Below are 27,384 nucleotides of genomic sequence, written 5' to 3' on the forward strand. Positions count from 1 at the left end.
TCAAAGCTGAAAGTCTGCCGTTAAAGCACATCTTGTTAATTTAATTTCAAATCCATTATGGTGGTGTATAGAGCCAAAAAGATTAGAATTGTGTCGATGTCCCAATATTTATGGACCTGACTGTACATGTAATCAAGACGTTCCTTTACGATTCAGTAAACTTGACATTGCGTTACTAAGCTGATGCTCTGGGGAACAGATTCCCATCACGCCACACTATACGACATAACCTTCCTAGAGAGGAAACATGAAGCCGCAGTCCCGTGGGATGCCGACCGACATGAGTATGGTGACCCTCATGGTGAGCCAGGAGGGGAACACTCAGAATATATATTTATATATACGTATCAGACCAAACTCCAGGCATGAATTGTCAACTGACAGTGATTGCAAATCACCGGCACATTTTACTGAGGCCAAAGCCAGCAGTAATGCAGACTTAAGAGAAAGCACAAGCAATTCAACACATTCCAGAGGCTCAAAGGGAGGCCCCGCAAGCGCTTTTAGGACCAAAGTTAGGTCCCAAGTTGGGACTGTAGCAGGGCAAGGGGGATTTAGCCGCCCCACCCCTTAAGGAATTTTAAGGTTAAATCATGTTTGCCTATACAGGTGCTGGCTTCAGGTGCATGATACACAGATATAGTCGCCACATAAACTTTGAGCATTGACAGAGTGCCCGAGGATCCAGGCCCAATGTGGAACATTGCTTGAGCCGGTACTGGAGAGGTCTCATGTGTAACAGACCTAACAGTATGACGGTGGATGCTGCCGCCATAAAACCCAGAATTCTCTGAAATGGCTTCAGTGATGGTCTGACACAGAAATGACACAGAAAAATGGTCTGTACGTGCTCGTTCATGAGGTGCACACTCATGCTCCCGAGTCGAGACAAACTCTTAAAAAAGGAGATGTACTTGCCTAGTTGACATTAGACCAGATTTCCATATGGCAAAGCAGCAAGTCTCTGAGTTCGCTCAGTAGTGTCTCTGATTGGATAGTAATAACCAATAATAAATGGTGCAAGCGCCGCATCGATACATTTCGTGAAGGTGCGGGGATCCAGAGACTGACTGAAATGAAGGACTTTAAATTGATATGCAGTTCCCTCGAACGCAAATCTAAAACGCCGCCTGTAACGCAGTGTAATTGGTACATGAAGTACACATCCTTCAGATCTATTGTCGCAAACCAGTCCTGAGGATATATGTACGATAAGATCTGTTTCTGAGTTAACAATTTGAATGGGCGCATCGCTAGCATGCGATTCAAGCTTCTCAGAACTAGAATGGGCTGAAGCCCGCCATCTTTCTCCAGAACCAAGAAAATAACAGCTGTAAATCCAACTGTATCACAGTCTCTATTGCGCTTCTGCGCGCAGCAATGCAAGGTGGCCGGCATACAAACTGAATCGTATGACTGTGCTCGATAATTTTAAACACCCAGTCGGACAAGCCCATGAGGGCTTGCCACGCATTCAAGCAGCAGGCTTATTACTTAATCTGAAATCGTTCTTTGTGAGAAGATTGTGTATTTTGGCTCATAACACCTGCGCTTCTTCTGACTTAACCGCGGATGACAGATCACCGTTGAAATGAGGCGGCCGATGTACAAATTGTATCGAATAACCATGTTCGATCGTTTTTAGCACCCAGTTGGAAATGTCTGTAAGGGCTCGCTAAGCATCCACATAACAGGACAGAGGGCAATTTGGTTAGTTCATTGCATGATATACTGCTCACCATTGGGATGCGGTTGTGCATAATGTGTGGGCTTTGAAGTGGGAAAGCTGTTTATTAAAAAATGTGAGCATCTAGTACATGTGCAACTAGCGCTGTACTCTTCTCTTTTTTTCATTCTTTATTGCATGTGCTTGAATGTGAGACACAGAAGCAATATATTGAACAACATTCCTTTCCCGACACACAGCATTGTGTGTCAGAAGCACTTTTGCTGCTTGGGGTTTTTTCCCCTCTTTGCGGGCTTGCGCTACGGCTTGCGTGGCTTTATCAGGGGATCGGCTGCGACATTTGGCGGCGCTGAGGCAACAGGCATGGGGCCCGAGACAGAGCGGGAGTGAGCTGGTTGTGATGCAGTACTGCTCCGGTTTGGCATAAAAAGTCTCATAGCCTGTGAGTGTTGTGACATAGCGTTCAGCAAATCTATCCACAGAGCAATCGAAAAGGCTGGCTGGAGACACCGAAGCACATAGAGTGGCTTTTTCCACGTCACACACGTCCATGCAGAGATATGCAGTTACTACCTCTTCCACAGGGAGTAGTTGGGCATAACCGTTGTCTTCCCCGTGGTCCACTTTAGTGTGGAGTGTGGAATTGCTGAGCGAGTTGAATAGGGCACGAGACAGGATTCTGTCAGTTTGTTATGAACTTCCAGGAAGAATGGGTATTCTGCGGAACGCTGTTGCTTGACAACGTCTGGACTGCAAGAACCATTCATCAAAGCAAGATTTTTCAGGTTCCTCTGGAGGAAACCATTCGAAATTGAGCTCTTTGATCACGTGAAAGAACGAAAAGCATCTCCTTGTCAGTGGTCGCGTGCATGCTCCTCACCCTTGCTGGGGGAAGGGGCAGCATCGTCCTCCATTGATCACTCGCCAGATGCAGTGGGAGACATAACATCATCCCTAGCATCAGAACCGGTGAATGTGATGAGGTCGTGCACTCCTGTAGCGGGCCGAAGCTCGTCACACACATACTGTATCGGCATAGACGCATTATATGGAGATTGAGGGGCTTGTGGGGCATGTGCCGGCATGAGGTCCAACACAAATTCATCCTGCTCGACCTCGCGGCCCTGCCATGCCTCCTTGTGTGATCCCTCGGGAGTCATAGAAGTGGCGGGTGGGAGGGTGCGGGAGGCTGAATTTTTTCCCGTGAAATTTTAGTCTGTGGGCAATATGTCTGATGTATTCTATTAATTCATTCATGTTAGCAACTGTGGATATTTCTAATATTTGCAAACCTCTTTGCAATGTATTAATTATCTGGTTCACTGACTGAATGTTTTTACTATGAGTGTGATGAAATGTCATTTTGTGGGCATGTGAGGAGTTGCGTTAGTTAGCAGTCAAGAGTTTGTTACAACAATAATGTTAGACAATATTATTAAACTTGTTGCATAACGTACTTTGTAAAGGCAAAATATTCTGAATTGGCAACTTTAAAATGCTTCTTCCATCTCTATTGCTGCATCCAAAACCAAGAAAATGCTGCCTTTGGAGGCTGTATATGGAGGCAGGTTGAAAATAAGGTGCATTTCAAACTGTTCAGAGACCAGATTCCTTAAGAGTTCCATTCATTCAAAACAGCTGTCAGTTAAGCCATTAACTGATTAGGCAGCAAGGCAGCTGTCTACCGTTTTCAGACTCAGCCTATGACTGACGTTTTCATCTGTTTTGTGCATGTGTGTTTGACCAGCCGACATCAGTTACATATACATTTTGTATACAAGTTGCTTCGGACCATAAGTTGCAGGGCCTTTCAGATGATGAAAAAATATTATATTATACCTATATTCCGGAAAATAAGGTAGTTTGTTTAAAAATGACTGCTGTGGCTCCTCTCCTTTCTCAATGCTTTGTGTCATGGGTTTTTGACCAATCACAGGTTGCAGCACCTCCCACAGTACCTATATGGCCCAAAAGTACCTACCCCAGAGTAGGAGCTAAAAATGTCCCCTAAAAAGGCTTTGAGGAACTATAGTTCCTCAGGTGCAAAAACAACAAAAATTACCAGTCCCAGGAAAAAGTAACTAAAACGGGCTTTAGTGTCACCAGTGGAAAAGGGCCTACTGTTCACAACTGTTAACTACCATAAAATAAATGTATTTCTTAGTGTAAAAAATCTTTTTAGTAGGATTTTTAGGGTTTCCATCAAGATTTTATTGCATAATTAAGCTATGATATTACAGGTTAACTATATCTCGGATGAGAATAGTTTTCCCTGAGGGGGTTAGGGATCTTTGTGTTTCACAGATATACTTTGTGATTTTAATTCCATGGCTTCTCTGTGATAAAACTCATGCTTTTAGATGACAATTAAATCACGGGATATGAGCAAGACTATTTGTCACATGATAACAGTTGCGCTTGTTATATGGAAAATTAATCAATCCACAAACTATGTCCTCTGTATTTGCGTTTAAATATGTTTGGAACTATGCTAAATTGAAACCAAATTTTTTAAAGCATATAGGGAACCACGCTGCAAAGCACGGTGGACATTTACAGTGTACATTTTCACATACGTCACGAGTCAAAATTCTTGCGAAGAGCAATTAAACGAATCAAGATACTGTAGGGACATGACTGTTTATCAAAGCAAGCCAAATAAATCTGTCAATGGAGGTACGCATGTTTTGTCACCCGCATTACGCGCTCTCTCTCCTAAGTGGACACATGGAGAGATAGAAGCCGCACATATCAAGGACAGTAAAGACAGTTTGAGGAGCTATGGTTAAAATGGTTTTCTTTTGTTTTATATATCAAAATGCAGACATCATTTTTGAATTATCTGTCAGTGTTTAAAAAGTGGAGGTGGAAATTAAACCTTTTAAATAAGATAAACATTTACCTGGCAACTTTTCTGGGACTAATCGACCCAAATAAACAAGTAGTCATGCAAGCACCATGCATATATGTATATAGTACACGTTTCTATATTAAAATGTTACATATTAAAATTTTATTACATTGCTGACATAATAAAGGACCATTTCAAAAGTTTACTTGATCAGGCTCTCGTTTTTCTTTCCCTTCTACTTAGAGTTCCCACTCTCTGCGGTGGACCGGCGATGTAATTTTATTAATGTGAATTATTTAAAACATTTCTGTTACACAAACCTCCATTGCTCAGAACTATACATTACTGCCAGAGCTGTTACCATGCACACAACTGTATGAACCTCAGGAATGATCAAAATGACAGGATTTCCAAAATGACTTTTGGATTATAAACTCAGAGATGTGGATTTTGACGGTAATTAAATTACCACACGACCTTGTTTGTCAAAATCAGAAGGTTCTTCAGCAAGGAATTTTCTCTCAGAAGGTGGAAGAAAAACACAAATATTTCTGATTCGGATGGCAATAAAATCACCAACTACCCCCTGTAAATTTTGGAATTACCGTCCCCATGCAAAATAACTGCTGTCAGAATAGGGCTTTGAATAGGGCTTTTCTGTACAAATTTCAGCGCAAATTACCTACTGCATTTCGGCTAACTCAAGGTTCCACAGAGATATCTAAACCCGACCAAATGCAAATGTCTGTGATTGTAGATATTTAATTTTCACAACACTTCTCACGTATTATGACCCACATGAATGAACCCTTAAGATAGTACTTATGAACGCCAATCTTCTGCCTGCTGCGCAACTTTCATTGTGTCAATTTTGTTTTTATTTTGTCATCCGACAAAAAAATACGATAAAATCAATAAGTAGAGCCAAATCGTGAAAACTGCTGAAACTGGCCACAGTAATAGCTCACATTACGTGAGATACTCACCTCAATTTCTCAATTATGTAATGTTATAATTATATAATTGACTGATAAGTCTTGTTTATTAAAAGCAGCCACATCTATAACCACAGGTGAAGTTTATTTTAAATTAGGTTTTATAATATGTAATTTATAATGTATAATAAATCAATAAATTAAAATTAAATCAATAAGTCCAACAATTTAAAATGTATTTTTAAAATGATACATCATTTTAAATGTAAAGAAATTAAATGTAAAAAATATTTTTTTTTTTACAATAACTGAGTAATACTGCACAAAATGACCATGGAAAAAAGTTAATAGAATACATTTTGATTTCATGTTGTCTTTCAGACTCAAGTACTCACCACAGCTGTGGCATCAGCCACACCGAAAGCAGCTTTCTGTCTGCGTCCTGTGATGTGGCTGAATTTCTCCTGTATCTTCTCCATCAGCTGCCGCATCTGCTTGCAGTAATTGGCCACTTTGCATGCCTTTAAGAATGCTTTCAGCTGAGGAGACGAACAAGGGAGAGTGTGCGTGAGAAACTGTAAGAAAAACAGTATAACCATGGAACGGTTAAACTGCTATAAAAAAAGTGAGAGAAGAAAAATATTATGATAGTTGACTGTGCAAAGATAAATAATGAATAAACTTTCAGAATATGCTATTAAGCAACAAGTGTGCATTCTGGGACGCCGTCAGAAAGAATTTTAGATTCTTTTGAATTTTTCTAATTTGAGTACAGATTTAAAGCTCAAATTTTTTACTGAAATTGGCGATTTCTCAGCGATTTACCTTTTTAAAACTTCTGCCAAGAAAACATCAGAAGAGCCAGAAATTGACATTATGAAATAATTAAAACCGGGCACTCCATCGGTTTCCTGCTGTTTCCTGCTGAGGACCATGGTTCTCAGCAGGAAACCGATGGAGTTTTTTACTCCAGGTAGGGAATGAGGTATTGGCCCAAGTGAAGTTCAAGTACATCTGGGTCTTGTTCACGAGTGAGGGGACAATGGAGCGGAGGTTGGCCAGAGAATCGGGGCAGCGGGGGCTGTGTTGCACTCGCTCCATCGCACCGTTGTCACGAAAAGAGAGCTGAGCTGGAAGGCAAAGCTCTCGATCTACCGGTCAATTTTTGTTCCTACCCTCATCTATGGTTATGAAGGCTGGGTCATGACCGAAAGAACTAGGTCGCGAGTACAAGCGGCTGAAATGGGCTTCCTCAGAAGGGTGGCGGGCTTCTCCCTTAGAGATAGGGTGAGGAGCTCAGTCATCCGTGAGGAGCTCGGAGTAGAGCCGCTGCTCCTTTGCGTCGAAAGGAGCCAGTTGAGGTGGTTTGGGCATCTGGTAAGGATGCCCCCTGGCTGCCTCCCTAGGGAGGTGTTTCAGGCACGTCCAGCTGGGAGGAGGCCTCGGGGGAAGGCCCAGGATTAGGTGGAGAGATTACATCTCCACACTGGCCTGGGAACGCCCCCCTAAAATATCATTAAAATATGTGTATTGTAAATAATATAATTATATATTCTTAAAATAATTGTTTAAGAAATAAAATGATACAAATGCAAATGGGGCAACAACTAAAAAAACCTTGGTGTCCCCTTCAAAAATTGCTCTTGAGAATTGTTATGTTTATTGTCCCCCCCAACATTTGTATGAAATTTTCACCCCTGTCCCTCACGCGCCTCATCAGGCCGATTGCGGACCGGGCGCGCGATATTCCGACCCGGCCCCGCCCCCCTCCGCTACACATAAATCATGAGTGGTGCCCGAACCTTGCAACATCCCTTCAAGATCTATAAAAAAGCCTTGCTCATCAACGTTAGGTGTGTAAATATTTGCCAAAATCAACCTAAAGCCCTGATTTTCTGCTAAAACTATAATGACTCTTCCTAATTAATCATTAATCTGTTTGATACATTTGAATTGTAGATGTTTACTTATCAATGTAATGAATAAAGTTAGCACTAAAGAAAACATGTCCACCCCATATCACCCCAAGATGTGTTTCTTGAAGAAACACTATATCATTTTTCTTACGCTTAAGAAGAGAAATAACCTTCCTTCTTTTTATGGGGTGCGCCAACCCATTCACATTCTACGTGGAGAGAGACAATCCACTCATATTAACATTTGACATTGACATATAAATACAAATATAAAAAAACAAATGTTCATTGAGCTGGCTGTTTTGTAAGTGCAGCAGATGACCTAATCATTCCAATGTCCTGCAAAAATATTGTAAAGTATTCCACAAAACAAACTCCAGCCGCTAGGCGGAACCAGCACAAAAAGAAACAAAAAAATGTGAATGTTCAGTCAGGCTCACTTGCTTCCAGGTGAGAATCACACAATGACTTACTCATTCCATTGACTTTATGAAGGCCAATGCTTGCTGTGGGCATGTAAATATTTTTCGGCCATCCTTAATATCTATTCTCAATTTGGCCGGAAACATGAGTGCAAAAGCGAACTTCCGTTGATGTAAGAGTTTCTTGCATTCTTTGAATCGATCACGTTTCTCTCTCTCTCATCGAATTCGCAAAGTCTTGGAACAAGAAAATGTTGTGGTTCTTCCAAGAAAGCCTTCCTTTGCTCCTTGCATAACACATCTTAATCGGATGATCTCAGAAATTTGGCCAGAATTGATAGGGGCCTGTCTCCCTCCATGGATCTCCGAGCCGGTCCCTTTGAGCTTGCTCAATCTCCATTTTATGGCCTGTTATGTTGAGCAGACTTGGGAACAGCTTTTTCTAGGAATTTCACCATATCTATACCTTCTTCATTCAAGGAATTCCAACAATTCGGACGTTGTTTCAGCGATTACGATTCTCAAGGTCTTCCAACTTTTATGTATTGCAAATCTGCCTTGGTCTCTTGCGGATTAGCAGCTAATTCCCTCTCCGATGACTGCAGATAATCAATCCCTTTCTCGACCTCCCCAAACCGTGTAACCAAATCGACCGACGTATTACAGCAAGATCCTCCAAGTCTGCTACGAACTTCACCAGCATTACCGACATAATCAACAGTTGACGCTGAATCTCTCCCACCACACCGTCCAAACAGTGTCCCTGGTCTGCGGCCCTGTCTGGGGTGTCAGCTTGAGCACGTAAGTGTCTTTTAATGTCTCCAGAGCCTGAGAATTTTGAATTCTTTGACATTGACTTCATAGAACAGTTATGGAACACAGTGTATTGAATCTCACCAGTTTATGACACAAAAATAATTAAAAACTAGCAAAGTGCGCAAAGCTTGCCATTCACATGTCCGACCCTCGCATGGCGCCACGTGACTCTCCACAAGTTTAATATTTCAGCAAAATCACAAGTGTCCATTCTTTTATTTTGGTGTTTTTTTGGGGGTGTTTTAAATGGTAGTTTCTTACCTCCATATAAGCAGTTTGCACCATGGCCCAGTGTGATTATTAATCCCCATAAATCTGTGATTTAATTAAATATATATTCTGTACTCACTGCACACTTCAGAGTGCTCTCCGTCTCCATCATCTCACACACAAGCTTGCGCGATGATCATGAGGATGTGTATGAGTGGCCGGCTCTACACATTCATTTTGAAGCGTGTATTACTTACAGATTATTTTTTGTTGTTGTTGTTTAATTATCACACTAGGACATAACACAATTTTTATTTGATTAATTGGACATTCAAAAATTCATTTTTCAAATATGTCTCTCCATGACATTCTGCGTTTTATTGCTAATGCCATTTTTATGACTATATTCTGTGTTTTCCGTATACTATATGTGGTAACCGCGGGATAAACTGACTCTGATCGTTGAATTATTGAAAATGTATTCACATCCGAGGTATTAAGGCCAAATCACCAGGTTACCAACCCAGTGTGAAATAATAAAAATACAAATTCAGTGGCCAACTGTCATCGTTATCTAAATTTTATAACTCACAGGGATGCAAAAAAAAGTTGAGACAACCACTGATCCACGAACAAGTTTTCCAGGGTTATTTTTTTTTAAAGAATAAGCTAAAAGCACTGACTTACGCCATTTTAATGATTTAAGTATAGCAACTCATCTGCCTCGGTTGGCCCACAATTGCCAATCACACGACTGACCGCTGTTGTAATAAATCCCAAGGGTGCAAGCGCCCTTAACATTTGACATTGTTTTACAATGCGCAGCAGCTGGTAGTGACAATGCTACAAATTTGTGTATTTGACTCCCATTCCGAGTCCCAATTGTTACCAAGTTTTGGTACATGTAACGAAAACCTTGCTAGCAACACAGTCAAACCGTTATATTGTACTAAATATTTTCCAGGACAGATCATTATTTGCCAGGACATTGATTTTTTTTCAAATTTTCCATGACTGGAAAACTGCATTGCAAAACTCCAGGTTTTCCAGGAGACGTGGGAACCCTGCAAACATTTTCTTCAGTAAGGAAAAAAAAGGGAGCAGTAATAAGTGAACGGCTGTCTCCATGTAATGACTGTATGCGCAGTGGTGGTGGTGTAGTGGCTAAAGCACAGGGCTGTTAATCAGAAGGTCACAGGTTCTGTAATAATTGCACTGTAAGTCGCTTTGGATAAAAGCGTCTGCCAAATGCATAAATGTAAATGTAAATGACTGTACATGCAGTGAAGAGCTCAGCTGATACCCTCAGAGTATATCTAATGTCAGAGAGCAAGAGAAAGGATCAGTACCTGAACGAAGGTGGGCAAAGCCAGCTCTGGCAATGCTGCAGCCTGTGTGTGGTAGTACTCCAGTATGAGGTCATATACTGTAACTGCTCAACCAGACCATCCTGAAACAACAAAAAGACAAAAGGTCCACAACTAAAACACACAGAAGGATGCATTATTATGCTCCATCTGTGCTATTTGAATTGATGGTCTATGTACACATACATCATACAAATATTTTCAGCTAACCAATAAACTACATGATTTCTTCTATTTTAATGTATTTTTCATTCTTAATTGTTTTAAAAGAGATATAACATAACAAAGGCAACCTGAGTTAACACAAAATACAGTTTTCAAATACTTTTATATTTTTAATTGAAGCAAAACATTTATCAAAACACCTATATCATCTATGTGAAAATCTAACTGCCCCCTTAAAATTAATAGCTGGTTGTGCCACCTTTAGCAGCAACAACTGCAACCAAATGCTACTGATAACTGGAGATCAGGCTTTCACAATGGTGTGGTAGAATTTTGGTCCACTCTTCTTTGCAGGACTGCTTTAGTTCAGCCACACTGGAGTGTTTTCGAGCATGAACTGCCCGTTTAAGGTCCTGCCAGAGCATCTCAATCGGGTTCAAGACAGGACTTTGACTAGGCCACTCCAAAACTTTAATTAAGGTTCTTTTGAGCCATTCAAATGTGGACTTACTCCTATGCTTTGGACCATTGCATAATCCAGTTGTGCTTGAGCTTCAACACAGGACTGATGACCTGACGTTCTCCTTTAGGATTTTCTGGTAGATATCAGAATTTATGTTTATCTCAATTATTGCAAGTTGCCATGTCCCTGAAGCAGCAAAGCATTCCACACCATCACACTACCACCACACCATGCTTGACCATAGGTATGATGTCCTTTTCATGGAATTCTGTAAAAGGATGTAGAAAGACCCCTGTCTTCCAAAGAGTTCCAACTTGACTCATCAGTCAACATTTTCCCAAAAGGTTTGAGGTGTGTTTTGCAATATTCATACAAGCCTTAATTTTCTTCAGAGTTAGCAATGGTTTTCGCCTTGCCACTCTTCCATTGATGGCATTTTTGGCCAGTGACTTTCTGATAGTGGAGTCATGAACAGTGACCTTTATTGATGCTAGAGAGGCCTACAGTTCCTTGGATGTTATCCTTGGCATTTTGTGACTTCCTGGATGAGTCTCTGTGCTCTTGGAGTAATTTTGGACCCACTTCTGGGAAGGTTCACTACTGTGCCAGGTTTTCTCCATTTGGAGATAATGGCTCTCCATGTGGTTCTTTGGTGTCACAGAGACTTTGAAATAGCTTTGTAACCCTTCCCAGACTGATGTATTTCAATCACAATTTTCCTAATCATTTCTGGAATTTGCTGAGGGCACACTGAACGAGTGTTTGTTGCCTGCTTAGCATTGCTTATTCTTGTTCTCATATGTTCATCGTTTTATTCTTTGTCATTGTATTGCGTGTTTGGGTTTTTCCACTGTTTTATCTGTGTGTATTTTACATGTTGCTGCTGGCGGCTTGCTCAAGTCTGTTTGAAGCCTGCTATTTTTTTTTAGCATCGCTTATCTATCCGTTTTCATCTTTTAATCCTTAACATAAGCCATTTTTTCAGTGTGCATCGTGTTTCCCCCCGCATTATTCTCTTATCACGCTTCAACTGCGTGCATTTCCTGCGTGCATCCGCTTTCTATTTTTATCACGATTAAACTGTGTGCATTTTACAGTGCACGCTCGTTTTTTCTCCTCTGTGTTACACAAATTATTGCATCGACCTCAAAGAACCGCTTATTAAGAACAACCATAACAACAAACAATTGCATGAGGGATTCACATCGATCTCAAACCCTCACTGCTTGGTAACAACAAACAACAACAATCAATTGCGACAAGTCATAGCATCCGCTCATGATATTTCTTCCTGCATTGCATGTCAAATGTTTACAATAGCTTCTTCCGTCAGCTGTGACTATTGACTATTGAGACAATTCATTGAAATTAGACAGCTTAATGTCATTTTAATTTCACAAATAAAAGCAATCAGAAGAGGAGGAATTGCAATCAAAAGGGAGCTGTTGCCCTTCTGATAGGATGGTAATATTGGTCCTGATGTTGCGGCTATCGCAGGTTGGCAATGGTTCCGACCCGAAAGCGAATCACCATGGCCCTGTTCAAGCTGGCAACCTGCACCTGCTGGCAAGTAGCGGGGGGAAACTTTCGATCTTAGTATAAGGACCATCCATCAATGTGTATATGCTGTGTGCAAAGCTATTAAAGAAAAATTATGCGGTGTAAAATCAGGGTTTACATATGATACATTCCTGATATTCACGCAGATGTGCAGCATCGGATCTGTGTTAAGATCAATCCATAATCACATACAATAAATTGGCTTTCAAGGATGTATACTGTTGTCATGATTAACACAGGCTAACAATTGGTGTAAACTCTGTCATGTGACACTACATATTTGCATTAATGCCAGAGTTTATGCACTAGAGTTAAATGGATGCGTTTCCATCAGCTTTATTTTGATGCGCTAAAAATGTTTTGCAAAAAATCCTTGGACGGAAACATAGTTTATGAGAATTTCTGCAGTTAATCCAGGATGAACTTCAAAGACATTAGTCATTAATCTTACTAACTCTAAAATCTTTGTCAAATACTGACTCTTAACACTTACTTGAATTTAATTGCACTATACATAAGTAATATTGGCAATATGTTCATGATGTGTGGAGGTGAGTGTGAGTGTATGTCTGTCTATGTGTGGCCCTGCGATGGACTGCCGACCTGTCCAGGGTGTCCCCCGCCTTTCGCCCAATGTTAGCTGGGATAGGCTCCAGCCCCCCGCGACCCTGTACACAGGATAAGCGGTTGACGATGGATGGATGGATGTTCATGATGTTAGCCAGAGGGGAACTGGCCCCTACAGTGAGCCTCAATTTAATTTTTCTCCATTAACCAAAATGTATGGAGTTTTGTGTTCCTTGCCACAGTCGCCTTCGGCTTGCTCACTGGGGTTCTAAATACAATTATCATTTAATAAAAAATTGTGAAACAATTTAGAATGAGATATACACAAAAACAGAAGAAATCAGGAAATACTTTTTCACAGCACTGTACAAAGAATAATTGGAAACAGAGTATTAAAAATGCCTGGGTGTTCATAACGTGTCTTAAATTGGAGATGCAGCCTGGTGGGCTGAATAAAAAGAAATGTGGCAATAAAAGCCCAGGAAATTTAATTGAAGAAAACCAAACAAATGATCTTAAGACACTTTAATACTGTTTCATTCTGTTGTGCTGCCTGTATGCACCATTATTTAATATTAGACAACTAGTCACATTAATTCTTAAGACACAAAACTCCACATGGTGCTGATCGGTACTTTGAACAGAACCCAACTTAATTTGTTAGCCAGTCAACTTGTGTGCTCTCTCTTTGTCGAACATTTAAATTGCCTCAAGGCTTATTTATGATTCTGCATCAAACTTACAGCGTAGGCACTGCGTAATGGCCAAAGGGTTGGTTTGCATTTATAGTCCTGCGTTGGTGTGTCTGCTCATTCTCTAAGTGCACAGCCAAAATGCTAACAATATGTTTCATAAATAAACAAAAGAAATGCAAGCAATATTATTTCTGGGTTCAAAAGTGTTTATTAAATTGTTGTAGCCACAAAAATTAGTTCAAAGTATGTGAACATGAAATTTCAGGCAGAAAATAAATGACGAAATTACTGAATGCTTGCTCTTGAGTCACTTAAACAATAATACACAAATATATTGGCATACTTTTGATGTTCCAGGCTGAAAAACCAATTCATTAATAATTACTCACCTGAATAACACAAAATGGGTGAAATTTATAAGACTTTACAATGCATATAGGAAATATACCCAACTCTTACCAGCTGCTGCAGTATTCTGTTTTCATAACTTATGAAATATGTTTATTTACTGTTCACTTCCTGTCACACAAAAATTTAAATCATCGTGTCAATTGGAAAGTTTGCGAGTAAAATACAAAACATAAAACATATTTCACTCATATATCAAATTATTATAAAGTAAAAGCCAGGAGAAAAAAGCTGTTTAAATTTATAAGCTGTAAACATTTTGCTTTTACCTTGCTTTGCTCGAAACACAAACAGAAAACAAAAATAACAGCAGATTTCATTCCCAACATCCATTGTACAAACACAATGTAATATAATGCATAGATATTAAAATAAACTTGGATAAAATGCAACGCTACCTCAGATATTCTTTTTATTATCCTTTGTACTATTTATAAAAAATAATACAAAAACACGTTCACCTCAAACCATGATTTATATTTAAGTGATAATTATCATCATTATAATAATTTTTTTACATTTATAATTGTTTTTATGTCTTAATTTCATTTTAAGATGAATGGGTTCCAAAAAATAACTGTGAATGAAAAGTGAGCTGATATCTTACAACTAAATTGAACAAAAAGAGATCTGAATCCTTTAATGTCCAGATACAAGTTTGAAAAAAAAAAAAAAATGGCTAGAACTACTGTTAATTTTGATGCAACTTTATCCAGTATACTAGCAAACAAAGTTTTTCTTAATAAACTATACATTTATATTGAAATAATGTGAGGTTAGAGGTTTGTGTTTCTTTACATATTAAAGAGCACACCCAATTATTTCCACACAATAATGTAAAGATATTCTAAACTGATTATTAAAAAAAACAACACTGGTATCGTTTTTCCGATATCGGAATCGTAAGAGAATATGTGTGTGTGTTTGTGTATCTTTTGAAGGAGGGAACAAAACAGACCTAGCCAAGACCAAACCTACCAACTTGTCATATCCATTACAATATTTTGAATTTATTCAAAGAGTTGACATGACTGAAATACTTACAGCTAATGTGCATTAAAGATGACACCTGTTAATGAAGGATACATTCCCATAAAAAATAGTTTGACAGTCAAACAGATTTCCTTATACAAAAGCTTAAAAAAAGATCCTGTCCCTGCCCACCCACAAAGTTCTAACATCTCTAACTCAGCATACAAACATTCTTACTAATCCAGGCCTGGTTTATGGCAGTGATCAGGCTTAATTCCTTTGCCCTACACAAAAAAAAAGTTACTGCTCGTAACTACTCTTACTAGTCAGGAAATATTTAATATTTATTAAGTCAGCCAGAGATTCCAGAAAGCAAGGGTGGAGTGGTGTCTCGAGGGGGCCTGTGGCTGCGGTGTCTTGGCCCAGGTGAATGTACTGGAAAGCTTACCTGTGCCAAACAGGAGAGCAGGATAATCCCTGCAACTTGTGTGGCAATCCTTTTGGCAGCGACACGGCACACGGCGCTTTAGCCCATGTAGCAGCATGCTCTAGCTTTCATCTCCAAACCTCAATCCAGTTACAGACAGCCAGCATGAAGACATGACAGGCCTCTGGCTCAGGAGGAGAAATATTTATATTTTTCTGCTTCTCCGCATATCTAGTCCAAAATCTGTTGTATTTTGTATTTGATCGTGTTTTTGCAAGCACAACAATACATTTCGAATGCATCTTTGCATGTGAATATTGCACGATAACAAATATAATTTCTACGTAAAAATTAAGAATCACAGTGCAGTTGAAGTCAGAAGTTTATATACACTTAGGCTGAAGTAATTAAAACTAACTTTTTAACCACTCCACAGATTTAATAATAACAAACTATAGTGTTGGCAAGTCGTTTAGACATCAACTTTGTGCATGACAAGTAATTTTTCCAACAGTTGTTTCAGACAGATTGTTTCACTTTTAATTGACTACATCACAATTCCAATGGCTCAGAAGTTTACATGCACCAAGTTAATTTGGAAAATTCAAGAAAATAATATCAAACCTTAAAGCAATTAGCTTCTGATAAGCTTGTTGAAGTCAATTGGAGGTGTACCTGTGGATGTATTTTAAGGCCTAACTTCAAACTCAGTGCCTCTTTGCTTGATATCATGGGAAAATCAAAAGAAATCAGCCAAGACCTCAGAAAAGAAAATCGTGGACCCCCACAAGTCTAGTTCATCCTTGGGAACCATTTCCAAATGCCTGAAGGTACCACGTTCATTTGTACAATCAATAGTATGCAAGAATAAACACCAGTGGACCATGCAGACATATTACAATCAAAATCAATCCCAGAACAACAGCAATGGATCTTGTGAAGATGCTGGAGGAAACAGGTAGACAAGTATCTATATCCACAGTCAAACGAGTCCTATATCGACATAACCTGATAGGCTGCTAAGCAAGGAAGAAGCCACTGCTAAAAAACTGCCATAAAAAATCCGGACTACAGTTTACAAGTGCACATGGGGACAAAGATTTTTCTTTTTGGAGAAATGTTATCTGGTCTGATGAAACAAAAAGTTATAATGACCATCGTTATGTTTGGAGGAAAAAGGGTGAGGCTTGCTAGCCAAAGCACACAATCCCAATTGTGAATCATGGGGGTGGCAGCATCATGTTGAGGGGGTGCTTTGCTGCTGGGGGGACTGGTGCACTTCGCAAAATAGATGGCACCATGAGGAGGGAAAATTATGTGGATATATTGAAGCAACATTTTTAAGACATCAGACAGTAAGTTAAAGCACCGTCGCATATGGGTCTTCCAAATGGAAAATTACCCCCAGGCATACATCCAAAGTTGTGGCAAAATGGCTTTAGGACAACAAAGTCAAGTTAATAATACATTTACATTTACAAAGCTACATTTATGTATTTGGCAGACACTTTTATCCAAAGCGACTTACAGTGCACTTATTACACGGACAATCCTCCTGGAGCAACCTGGATTTAAGTGCCTTGTTCAAGGACACAATGGTGGTGGCTGTGGGGATTGAACCTTCTGAATAACAGTTATGTGCTTTAGCCCATTATGCCACCATCACTCCCATATCCCGTGTATACTGTACTATATACTGGTGACTGTATAGAACACTGGTAAAAGATCAGGAGTCAGGATTCCTTTATTTGATGCCGATAGTAGAGAGCTTGTAGTGCAAACACAAAGGTCTTCTTGATTTTCATGAGACCTGGAAAAAAATACATACATTTAACAGTACAATTACCCATATTATAAGCACCCATTATCGAAGATTTGTTGCAGAGAGGCAAATCTAGAAGTTTCCTTATTACAAACTAGATCAGTATTATTCTTTCAATCATGCTCTAAAACCATTTGTCTCTGAGCTCTCGCAGTCGTCCTCAAGAGTCTACACATTATGCTACATGTGCTGTTGGGTAATAGTCTGCAGTAAAGTCCACACAAGAGCAGCAAAAGGGTGCATCAAGGGGGACCTCAGTAGGGCTGAGCGATATATAAGAAATATTTTCAAGATTTGATTTGATTTTTTAAATATATTGCAATATCTGATTACATCGTCGACCCCCCCTGCCCACACTACCAAAGGAACAGTAATTATTTCTTTTGCTTTAAAAATATTGAAACATGAAAAACTTAAAACAAATTTGTTTCTAAATTCACACTGCACTTGAAATGAAACGAAAAAGCAATTCAAATAATGAAGTGGTCTAAAAATCATTTATAACCACCTCCCCAAATTCAAATAAATTTGTCCTCTGGCCACATATGCCAACAGGTGGAAAATTACTAATACAAATTAAGATCTAAAGACAATTATAAATGTAAACATAAAAATTATAATAATAATAACTAAAATATAAATAAACCATTACCACTAGAAAACAACTTTCATAAAACAGCTACAATGGTGTTCCTTCACTTCTGTGTTAAAAGGAACAGAAAACACCAGTTTTCATAGTGGGTGTAAGCCTAATGAATTCCCTTTTGTTCCCCAATTAATGCTGCATAAAAATTTCCACTATGTAATTATTAGGTGTCAAGCATTCATTTTTCCTCTAATTCCTTTGCTCAAGACGATTCGATTGCACCCTATGACATAATTTTCCATCATGAAAATATTTCCACCATTTAGAATTTTCTGAAAAACCTACTTTTTCTAACTCATCCTATCCCGATTGTTCGATTTGTATGAAAATTGGCCTGCATCATCTAGAGGCACTCACGACTAGGGTTGCAGCGATATACCGGTTTCAAGGTATATACCACAGTATGAAATTTGACAGTTATCATACTATGTACATTTCCTTATCTACGGTATTGAGGAAAAAAAAAATACCATTCCTCCTTATCTGCCTGTCAGACTCGTCAACTTGCGTGCGTCACTCACTCACTCACTCACTCACTCACTCACTCACTAACTCACTAACTCACAAGAAAATGTCAGAGAAAAGCGAGGCGGTCTGACATAAGTGAGTGTGTGAGTTAGAGCAGTGTTTCTCAACTGGTGGGTCGTAGGTCTATTCGGACTGGGTCGTGGACAGCAGGGAAAGAACAATGCCATGGTTGTCCCATTGAAGATATTTCGGCAGCCGCCCAAGTAATAGACTATTTAGGACTGCCGAGGCAGATTTTATGATAATCTCACAAAAAGCTAAAGGCTTCTCATCTGCACTTTCACACAAGTGTAATGGAACCAGCTCACGATCATGATATGCTGTTCTCTCTGGCACACGCGTGCAACAACTGGGCTTCCCTCGATATTGCGGAGCGCAGACATCAAAACTGATGTGACCAATTTCAATTCTAGTGAGACTTTTCTAGTTTAAAGCGTTACGGAGGAATTCCAAACCCATCAAACAGTATACAGCCCTGACATGCCAAACAGCACTGAGGAGGAAAAGAGCAACACTGTGCAATGTGCCAACAACAAATTATAATAATAATTACACACCATCACAAATATGTTTCACGATTTTACATGAGTAAAATTAACTGTTATATTTTGACAAAATGTTATAGTTTCATATGAAATAATCTAAATGTAGAAACTATTAGACCTTATTTTATATCAACAGTGGCAGTTGTAGTTAAAGTTTCAAGATTTATTTATTTTTTATAAATAATATAATTTGTTATTATTATTATTACTATTATTTAAGACTATCTACAATGACCTAACCATGGTAATGAGGAGCCTTTCCTTCTGTGTAATATGTATGTTCTGTTCAAACTGATGTTTGAAATTAGGAAACAAACCGGATAATAATGGGCTCATAAAAGTAAATATGCTCTTCATTTACATTACATTAACATTTATGCATTTGGCAGATGCTTTTATCTATTATTACAGGGAAAAAAAACACCGGAGCAACCTGGAGTTAAGTGCCTTGCTCAAGGACACAATAGTGGTGGCTGTGGGGTTCGAACCAGTGTACTTCTGATTACCAGATTACCAGTTATGTGCTTAGACCACTACACCACCACCACTCCTCAATTTTTAAAAGGGGGAGAGAAAACTTCCTGTCGCTTTTGTTGTTGACGTCAACAACAAAAATAATGTCACTTGATGCATGTCCTTGTACTGGAAAACCATGAACAAAACAATGAAACATAAAAGGAAATGCGACCCAGGATACAATAAATACAGATTACGTGTTTCCTATGATGTGTCGCCACTTGATTTCCAATTTAAAATCTGTTCCGAAGAAAAACCAGTTGAGGACCACTGAGTTAAAGGGACAGACAAGAGCAGTCTGGCCTCACTGTCACGCACCTACAGTATGTGTTAATTGTTAATAATCATAGGACATTACTTTAAAAGCTCACACAGCTGATTTTATTTTTCATTTTGTAGTTAATTTAACATGCTATGCTAACATGTAAACTAACATGCTTTAGTTATATAACATGTTATAGATACATCCTATATATATTATCATGTTTATAATTCTGTTTATTATAATTATTTTCGCATTCTTCTTTTTTCAATTTTTTTAAGACATACTTAAATAAAAAAAATGGTTTCAAGTTTCAATTATAATAAAGTGTTTGCTCAGAAAAAAAAAATAACCCTTCTGTTTTCACTAAAAATAGTAATTGTGTAACACTGTATACCGTGAAACCATGATATTTTCTGAGACTGATATCATACTTTGAAATTCTCATACCATTGCAACCCTACTCACGACAAAAATGTTATTCACAGAATTTTGATAAACCATACAATTTTCGAATTCGATGAAGAATGAGAAAATTGAACTTGAGGCTGTATCTCCACAACGCTTTTAGGGATTACGACAAAACTTGGTACGTGTCATCAAAAGTCCCTGAGGTTACCTGCAACGTTTGGCACACTGCCCCCTACTGCTCACGAGATATGAAAAAGGCACATTTTTGCTGATAACTTCTAAACAGTTTGTCATAAAATCATAAAATTGGTCTCATTAGTTTAAGTGGGGTATAGATAATAGATTTTTTTATTTATTGTCCTAAGAGGAAATTTGTTTCCACCATGGGTGCGTAGAAAACAAACAAACACGACACCATCATACTTATTAACCATCAAACAATTACAGACATAAAAAAACAAGATCATTCAACGAATGCCAGAGCATAAGATGGCACCACAATGGCTAATTACCTTTATGTTTAAAGCTTGTGTAGCCATGGGAACAAAACTTCTATCATAACTGGCCTTTCTGCACATGAAAAGTCTATACCTGTGGCCAGAAGGAAGGAGGATGAAATACTGATAAAGTGGATGGTCTGGATCATTTAAAATGTTATGTGCCTTCCGGAGCATATATGAAATAACACAGTCCGATAATTTAGGGGTAGGAATACCAATAATTTTTCTTGCAAAATTAGTTATCTTTAAGAGTTTGTTATTATTGACAACTGTTAGCATATGAAAGAAACAAATGGCACCATACAAGAAGACTTTTGTTTAACTTGTCCTAGGCCATGTCCAATTTGCCTGAAAATTGGCCTGCATCATCTAGTGGCACTCAAGACAAAAAGTTATTCACAAAATTTTGATAAACCATACTGTTTTTGAATGGCGTTTCAACAAATTTGATGAAGAGCATGCCAAAATGGACATGAGGGTACATCTCCGTAACGCTTTCGCGTATTCATACCAAACATATTATTTGTCAATTTTAATCATCAAATTGGTCTCAAATTTTTAACAGCATGATACTGTTTGTGTGTATGTCTAGTTCACTATGCTATGTACTATGTATGTGCGTATTTTTCCGCTCATAACAGCGTGGATTGCTTGAAGCACCCCCACAACATGATGCTTCACTGTAGGCATGGTGTTCTTCGGCTTGCAAGCCTCATCCTTTTTCCTTCAAACATAACAATGGTCATTATCAGAAGCTAATTGTCTAAAGGCTTGACATTATTTTCTGGAATTTTCCAAGCTGCTTAAAGGCAATGTTAACTTAGTGCATGTAAACTTCTGACCCACTGACTGTGATATATTCAATTAAAAGTGAAACAATCTGTCTGTAAACTATTGTTGGAAAAATTACTTGTGTCATGCACAAAGTAAATGTCCTAAACTACTTGCCAAAACTATTGTAATATTTAATCTGTGGAGTGGTTAAAAAATACGTTTTAATGACTTCAACCCAAGTGTATGTAAATTTCAGACTTCAATTATACATGTTGCGCACCCACAATAATAAGAGCATCATTCTGTGACTGTTTTATTTATTTGTTGTGTATTTACAGTATCAGTTTTCTTATAGTAGGACTGTGCTTAGCCTCCATATATGAATATATGAAACTCCACAAACACGTTCAATTGTGATATGATGATTTTTCTGCCACAGTGCTGTTGCATAATAACACAATTTGTAAATAATCATTAAACCATTTTTTTTCCTTCTCAGATGGTAATTTAACCATCAAAACTTAAATTGTAGCATCACTAACCATGGGACAGCAAGTCAACATGAAGTGCACCATTTGGGACAGGGCCTTTGATTGTCATTTACAGAAAAGACAATTAGTAATACACTGTTTTACATAAATTATACATTAAACAGGTCTGAAAGATGTGCAGGATCTGACACCTTGTATGCTTTCTCATGAAGATTGGTCTTGCTGAGTTTGACGACCACTGCAAAATTGATGGGATTCACACAGATGCGGCTTGGTTTCTTATTGAAGTTTTCCTGTTAGAGGAGGGGCACAGAGAACAAACGGATACATCAGTCCAGCACATCGAAGACACACATGCACAGACACACAAGAAAACAGCCCCTGGATTACACAGAAAAACACAAAACATAATGAGAATTACTTAAGGGTTTACTAACTTTTAACTTGCAGTATAAGATGTAACACTTACAGTATTGGGGAAGCTACTTTTAAACTGTAGCTTCAAAAATTACTCGTAGTTTAAAAGTAGTTGAAGCTAAAGTGCATAATTTCTGCACCACCGAACAGACTTGCAAAAATAAACATTGTTTAAATAAACCAAATATTTTCAAAAAGTTTTCCGAAAACTGTTGATCAAAAAAACGGATAGTCCTGCCCCAACTCACTCCATTGATTGAGTACATTGTTATGTCGGGCTGTACAGGTTGCACCAAACCAGTGGTTCTCAAAGTGTGGGGCACAGGTGGATGCGAAGACTGGCTCGTTCTTAAATCACACACATTCTCACATTTGAATTTGCAGCGATGAAAGAACAACAGAAGAACCAATGCGCACAATTTCTTTACTTCCGCCTTTTTCTCCTTATGTGGTGTCAGCCTGTCAGGTGCGCTCACTGCACTAATGTAAATAATGATGTGCTTGCATGCCCACCAGATTCAATTTGATAAATAGTTAATATTTGGTGAACACATACATTTCGGTCTGTTCTTGACACAATGCTAATGGCTTCAGTATATTTGAAATGTAGTGCACAATATTATGGACAAATTTGATGGTGCTTTTAGGTCCGTTTATGTGCTTTTGAAGCTTGACAGTCACAATGCTCTCATCCCTTAATCTTGCGTTTCACTGATTAAAAAGTTGTACTTGTTTGTAAGGAGGATGGTGAGTAAATTATGACAAACATTATTTTACTCCTGCAAACACTATACCTTTTAAGTTTATTCTATTTTTGGATGTTAAATATATAAACCTAGTTAAAAAATAAAATTTTACAAAGAAAATAGATAAAATGACAGAACAATGTAGGCCTAATGACAAACAATTGAGAATACATTCAGATTATTATAAAAAAAAAATTCTAAGAATGTGGTTTTATGTAATTCATCTGAATTAAAAATCGTAATTTTCGCTAATTTTATATGGTGGTAGCTAAGGATGCACGATATATGGTAAAATCTAAATATTATTAATCGCGCTGATAATGGAATTGCTGCCAATTTTTCGCAGATAATTTGTTATGTTGCATTTACTTGCGGCTGAAATTCTCTGATTGCCTGCAGCATCTTTCCTTCAGGCAGAGAATAGGGCAAGTGCATGCGACAGTGCATGTGCGCAAACACAGCGCGTTTGTGTGAGTGAGTGCAAAGCCCCAATTGTTCTGGGGCTGGTTTTATTCATCTGCTGTAAGTAACGATGGCATTTCCCATATTCTGTTTGTTTCATGAGGCAATAAACAAAAACATGTATGTTACATCACTTATTACTTCATGAAACATAAACAGAATGTGGGAAATAGCACATTGTTACTTACATTGCAGCATTGTGATTAAAACAAGTCCAAGCACAAATTAAACCGCACATTTAATAAGTTATAGCAGTGGTTCTCATTTATTCACCCTCATCATTCAAAACAGTATGACTTTTATCATCCGTGAAACACAAGATTGAGGGAGAGGATCGTGTTTGAAGCTGTACAAGCTCCAAAATCACACATCAAAGCACCTTAAAAGTCATCCATAACACTCATGCCTTAGATTTAAATTCTTCTGAAGCCATATGATTGTGTTGTGTGAGGAATATACTGAATTTTGAGTGTTAATTCACCGCTTCACCCATTTGAAGTGATAGAGTCTTGAGGTTAAGTCAGTCTTCCATGGCCACTGTTCAATGCCAGGTTCCAGGTTGAAGGATGATTTTTTAGCAGTTATCGGTATCGGCCACAATGAGTTGTGAATTATCGGCTCAGATATTCCATATTGGTGCATCCCTAGTGATAACTGGCCATGCCCCACTTTCTGGTATGGCCTGAAAATTGAGAACCACTGCTCTAAACAAACATGGGAATATTTAACCACAGAGACACATCGTTAACCTATGAATGGCTTATGGTAGTCAAGCAACACTTTTGAGTAGGCTGCCCCCGACCAAAGATTTTCTTAGTCGACTAGTAGGCGTTAGTTTAACACACACACATACATTATATATATATATATATATATATATATATTTTTTTTAGCAGTTATACTATATATACTGTACACACACACACACAAATATTGGTGGGCATGAGAAAATGGTTTGAGTTCCAGGGCTGAGAAAGAATGTTATAAGTAACATTGCTAACACCGTTCTACATTACAGAGAAACACTAAACCGTAATATTGAGCCTTTAAAATATAAATTTTACAAGTGCACACATTTACATTTACGCATTTGGCAGACGCCTTTATCCAAAGCGACTTACAGTGCACTTATTACAGGGACAATCCCCCCGGAGCAACCTGGAGTTAAGTGCCTTGCTCAAGGACACAATGCTGGTGGCTGTGGAGATCGAACCAGTGACCTTCTTATTAACAGTTATGTGCTTTAGCCCACTACGCCACCACCACACACATGCCGCAGCCACACCGGCAAAAGCTGTAATGATCCCGAATTTGTCGGAAAAACCAGCAAGGAGACTGTCTGAACATTTTGTTAATTTATAGAGAAAAATGCACATCAGGGTTTTGCCGACAGACGCTGATCTCAGAGATCGTCTCTGATGCCTTTGAAGATGATATTTGGCTTGTTTTCCCATCAATGTATTAAATTATTATTATTAGGCTATTATTATAATCAAATATATTACAAATAATTTGCCCGTAGTCACACAGACACACGCTTGAAGAAACATACTTTATTATATTATTAAGAACACATGACAGAAAAGCTATCTATGTGCATGTATGTTTGTACTGAGGCGTGCAATCTCGTGGCATGCGCATGTAAAAGGTTCTCACACTTTCTTTGTTTCTATCTTCTGAATTATTTTTGTTTTGCAAGAACAGTATCGTCTATGAGTGCTGCGAATGGCCTAAGACATCTCAGCTCAGGAGATGTTTTGAATTCAGATCGCTTTATTTCCACAGAGCAGTTCATTGTGAACGGAACTCTGCAGCCAATATATCTGTGATTAAAACAAAGAAATTATACAAAAACACATTCACCTTGAACCATGTTTTATATTTCAGTGATTATTATCATCATCATTATAATTATTATTTTTGCAGTTTTTATGTCTTCATTTGTGCAAGTAACCATCCAACCAGCGGTGTTAGTCGGTTTCCTATGGAGTTTTTTTTTTTTCAACCAACAAAAAACTTGGTCGACCAAGACACTTCTCATAGACTAATGTCTGGTCGACTATTAGGGGGCAGCCCAACTTTTGAGAAAGTCAGTAACCCTTCAATCTACTACAAAAAGTATCTAACTACATTAAGTTTTTAAGAGAGCAATTTTATAAATACACTTTTGATGCAGTGTTTATCTGGTATTAAAACAATAATCTCAATTAGGAAGTCATCATTTAACTTGGACAGATAAATTTACACTAAACATAACAAATTAAACAAGAAACCCCCTCATTTATATAAGAACATCAAATGATAGCAACGAAAAGCAGAATTTACCGGTAACTAAATTTCAGCGACTCAAATCAAAGTGAATCTTTTTGTGAACCAGTTAATTTAGTGTCCAAATAAACTAATTCACTAAAATGAATCAAACTAATATAATTTGTCTCAAATTTCTTTACATAACAACAACAAAATGGAACAAGCAGAGAAGAACAGCAGCCCATAAGTGCCAATCAGACATGCAAATTCTTTCAATAGTTCAATAGTGCTGAATTATTCCTCGAAACTGATACAAAACTGACATTTTCTGTAGAAACATTAGTTATAGCATGAAATAATTATTACAATTTTTCATGGCAACAAACTAAGCTAAAACTTGACTTCCAAACTTCGCTGCATGGTTGTGACTTCTTCCCTGACTCTCTCAGCATTTCCACATTGAGAGCAGCTGAAAGAGCTTGACAAGGTCATCTAGATTCAGTGTGGTGTATGTGTGTGCGTGTTCATGGATGGCCGGTCTGTATAAATAGTTGATGTGGTGTCGGCCTGCGGGACACAGGAGGAAGCGGTGGCACATGGGTCCAACCTGATACGCTCAGGGGCAACTGCATCAGGAAGCTCACAATCATAGGGCTCAGATAAAGAGAACAAGCGGGAAAAAGAGAAAGAGAGAGATGCCCTACAACATGCCACGTCGCTGAACGCCCCCTTTTTAACACGAGTGCGAAAACAGGAAGTGGACTCCATCACAAATAATCACAGAGCAAAAAAGGGGTCGGTGGGAGTCGCCACACTGACAGAGGATGTGGTCTGCACAACACATTTGAGAGCTGAGAAAACCACAGACCACACTCATTTACGGACACACACATACTCTCCCCCCCCAGGCTTTATCACAGTATGGTCAGGACTGGTGGGAGTACGCAGTCAAACAGTGACCACCCCCCATCCCCCAGCCCTCCCTTCCGTTGGTCTCGGCTGCTGTCACCTCCATACTTCGATTCTCACAACAGCTGTCACCGCAGGGGGCCCACGCCAGCCACATACAAAAACACACGTTTCGTCACTTGCCTCACACTGTGGAAAATGTTGACAGTTTGTGACCTCCACTTCTCCCAAAAATGAAGATGCGCAGAGTTCACTCAGACAAACCAAACACTTTGTTCTGGGTTGTCTTTTATCTTTGAGCCTGTAATACAAAGGCTGTTGGCCGTTTTGGCAGCTCGTCTTTTCTTTGTGCATTTGTATTTTATTTTCCATTATACAGTTCCAGTCTTCTAATCTGATTGGAGAAGCAGCATACCAACAGTGCTGATATTTGGAATAACTTTGTTGTTTGTATCTCTTTGTTTGTTTAAGTTTACAGCGTTCCAGACAGACATTCAGTTTTGCTTTGCTCGACAAAGCTATATTGTTGATGAAGCTTGAGATCCATTTTCTGAACTATTTTTGTTAGCAGAGTAAATAACAGCTGTGGCTTATCTCATTTGATTTGGAGTTAGAGGGAGAATTTGCATTACTGTAAATCACAT

At 38.6% G+C, this 27,384-nt stretch overlaps 1 pseudogene; it reads right to left on the minus strand.

Moving 5' to 3' along the window:
* Nucleotides 1-27,384, minus strand: part of LOC127629235 (nucleolar complex protein 2 homolog) — a 65,398-nt pseudogene that overhangs the window by 31,310 nt on the left and 6,704 nt on the right.

This window comes from Xyrauchen texanus, chromosome 35 (assembly GCF_025860055.1).
Source record: "Xyrauchen texanus isolate HMW12.3.18 chromosome 35, RBS_HiC_50CHRs, whole genome shotgun sequence".
In the NCBI taxonomy this organism is placed as follows: Eukaryota; Metazoa; Chordata; class Actinopteri; order Cypriniformes; family Catostomidae; genus Xyrauchen; species Xyrauchen texanus.